A 2,976-nucleotide genomic window follows, 5' to 3' on the forward strand; every position below is an offset into this window, starting at 1 on the left:
ACTTCCTAGATCAAGTGATCATTCCATCCAGGCTAGTATTAGAAATTAAGAAACTGTGAGTAGAAAACCATTTTATTCCGGTTCTGGAAATATTAGAAGAAAGATTGGATTTGTTTTAGCTGGAAAAAGAAAATATGTACATGACTGAGAAAAGGGATGGAAAACACAATAAATCTAAAAATTTTCTAGGAATACTCACAGTGTCTGATGTTCCTATCCTGTCCCAGGATGCTCTGCTGGCTTACACCTCAAACATCAGCAACAGAGTTTTCCCAGCCCAGATGGTTTCTCAATCTGGTTCTAAAAACATCTATAAGTTTCAAATTCTTTCTTTTCTTTCTTTCTCTCTTTTCTTTTCTTTGTCTTTCTTTCTTTCTGGCTCTTTATTTTTCTTTTCCTTCTCTTTTTTCTCCTTCCTTCCATTTTCTTTCTTTTCTTTCTTCCCTCCCTTTCCTTTGCCCTTCCCTTCCCCTCTCCTGCTTCCCTTCCTTCCTTCTTCCTTCCTTTCTTTTCTTTCTTCTCTCTCTCCATTCCTCTGTCCCTTCATTCTTTTCTTCTTTCCTTTATCTTTTGTAATTATATGAATATAAACAAAAAGGCATGAATATATCGTGTAGGGTGTTTTGTTCTGATTAACTGACATACTTATTGGATAAAATTATAAAAGAGAATACAAATCGATGGAGAAAATAAATTAACCCATAATCCTTCTACTGAGAATTTATCTCCCTTAACTCCCAAGTTTCTGGGCCTTTGTGCTTGAGATTGAATAGAACGTGGACATTTGTGTTTGGCTTTTAGATAGCATTTCTATTTCCCTCCCAACTTGACGATATCATATCTGGAAAGACTAACAAGGTAGACATCACCTGGTTAGACCCCTCCTGTGTTTAGAGATGAGCAGGAGATCAGAGACAGGGAATAGGAGACCTTTCAACTCTTTTTCTTTCACCTCAGCATCACCTCTGATTTTTATCCCTTACTCTCCACCTTGAAAAATGACTTTGAATGGAATTTAATTCTCTTCTTCCTCTACCACAGTCCATGATCTGTTTTCTCCAAGCTCCTAGAACAAAGAACTACAGGGAGAATCACAAGAGCTAGTATTTTTCCTGGTTTATTCATTTAACAGATATTTATTGTATTTATTTCCTAATATGTACAATTCATTCAATCACAGTGAATATAAAGACTAGGTTTTTTTATTTATCAAGAAAAAATTGATTATTTAGTGAATTAGATTGCTTATTTATCAATACTTGAACACTCAATTTAGAAATTTGAGTCATTCTTCAAATATATACACTGGAGGCACTGTGAAGAAAACTTAGTCTTATAAAGGTAATTTTTCAATTACCATGTCTTCCAAATAAATGCTTTGATTATATTAAAATGAATGTTTATGTAGATGATTTCAACAAAATGAATTTACCTCCAATAACTTGAGTGGCAAAAACTTTAAGTAACGCAAAAATATGTCACATTTGATAAAGATTAAAAGGAAGCTATTGACTTCAACTATTAGTGAATTTTGTTTATTGGTGACCTTTAGGCCAGTTCCAGTAAAATCTTGACTGAAAAAGACAGATTTCTGAGGATGAAGAGAAATCAGCAACCACTGTATATAGACTCCCAACTAAGAGCTCTTATTTGAGGTCCCTGGTCTAATGAAAAAAGGGATCTTAGCTTGACCCATGTGCTTCTTTATAGCTTCTTTTATCTCTTTATTCCTCAGGCTACAGATTATGGGGTTGATGAAGGGGACAAAACTGCAAAGCCCGGAGAAACGGCTGTGTCCCAGAACAAGGAGTAGGTGGCAGAGAAGAGTAGGTACATGAGAGCCACATCGCCAAACAAGAGCAAAGTAACAGTGAGGTGGAAGACGTATGTTGAGAATGCTTTGTGGTGGCCTTCGACTGAATGCACTTGCAGAATCACAGCCACGATGCCAGTGCAGGACATGCCAGTGAGCATCGCTGCTGTGATACTCTCCACTGCACAGACAACGTCAACAGTCTGAATCATGACGATGGCTTGTGTGTCTGTGCAAGCCAGGTGCAGCACTGAGAGGAAGTCACAGATGTGCTCAAGGTGATTTGAGCCACAAAATGGCAATGTGGAGATGCAGGCAATCTCAGCAAGGGGATGTGATAAAGCCACAAACACAGTAACTTAAAGTCAGCTGGGCATATAGCTTGGGGGTCATGAGAGTTGGATACTGAAGATGGCTGCCGATGGCCAGGTAGCGATCAAAGGCCACAGCTGTCAAGAAACACATCTCACTGATGCCTCTGGAAAGGAAGAAATATATTTGCAGGAAACAACCATGTAAGGAAATGATCTTCCTTTCACTAAGCAGGCTTGACAGCATCTTTGAGATGGTTGCTGTGGTAAACCAGATCTCCAGAAAAGAAAGCACATTAATAAAGGACATAGGAGTGTGGGGGTGAGTATTCAGCTGGACCACTGTGATGATGACCAGGTTTCCAACCACAACAATGAAAGCATAGCTGAAGAGCAGCGGAACAAAGCAGATGACAGACTCTCCCCAGGAATAAGGAAAAGAAGAGAAGATAAACTCCTGTGAGGTGGTCCAGTTGGGGGTCTCCATCTCCAAGTTGGAAGTGAGAGTTTCAACTCCCAGTGCACTTAAGCCTTCTAGGAGGTTTTGCTATTGACCAGAGAAATACATTTGCCAGAAGTCAGCCTCTGGATTGATCCCTGTATTGGGGTACGGAGGAAGACAAAGGAAGACGGGACTGGTCCATATCCTATAGCTGCTTACAACTAAAGTCATAGTATAGAAAAAGTCCAGTCCAAAAGCATAACCAGTATATTGGACCAATAATTCTCAAATTTTAGTATGTGTCAGAACCACTTGTTATTAAAATACTGATTGCAGGTGCCCATACTGAGAGTTTCTTAACTAGCAGGTCTTAGGTAGGACCCCAGAATTTGCATTTCTAACAAACTTCC

The 2,976-nt window shown here is 39.1% G+C and overlaps 1 pseudogene; it reads right to left on the reverse strand.

Annotated features, from left to right (window-relative positions):
• Positions 1-1,636: 1,636 nt before the first annotated feature.
• LOC123649024 lies at positions 1,637-2,611 on the reverse strand (annotated as a pseudogene).
• Between the last annotated feature and the right edge of the window lie 365 nt (positions 2,612-2,976).

The sequence above is a fragment of the Lemur catta genome, chromosome 13 (genome assembly GCF_020740605.2).
Source record: "Lemur catta isolate mLemCat1 chromosome 13, mLemCat1.pri, whole genome shotgun sequence".
In the NCBI taxonomy this organism is placed as follows: domain Eukaryota; kingdom Metazoa; phylum Chordata; class Mammalia; order Primates; family Lemuridae; genus Lemur; species Lemur catta.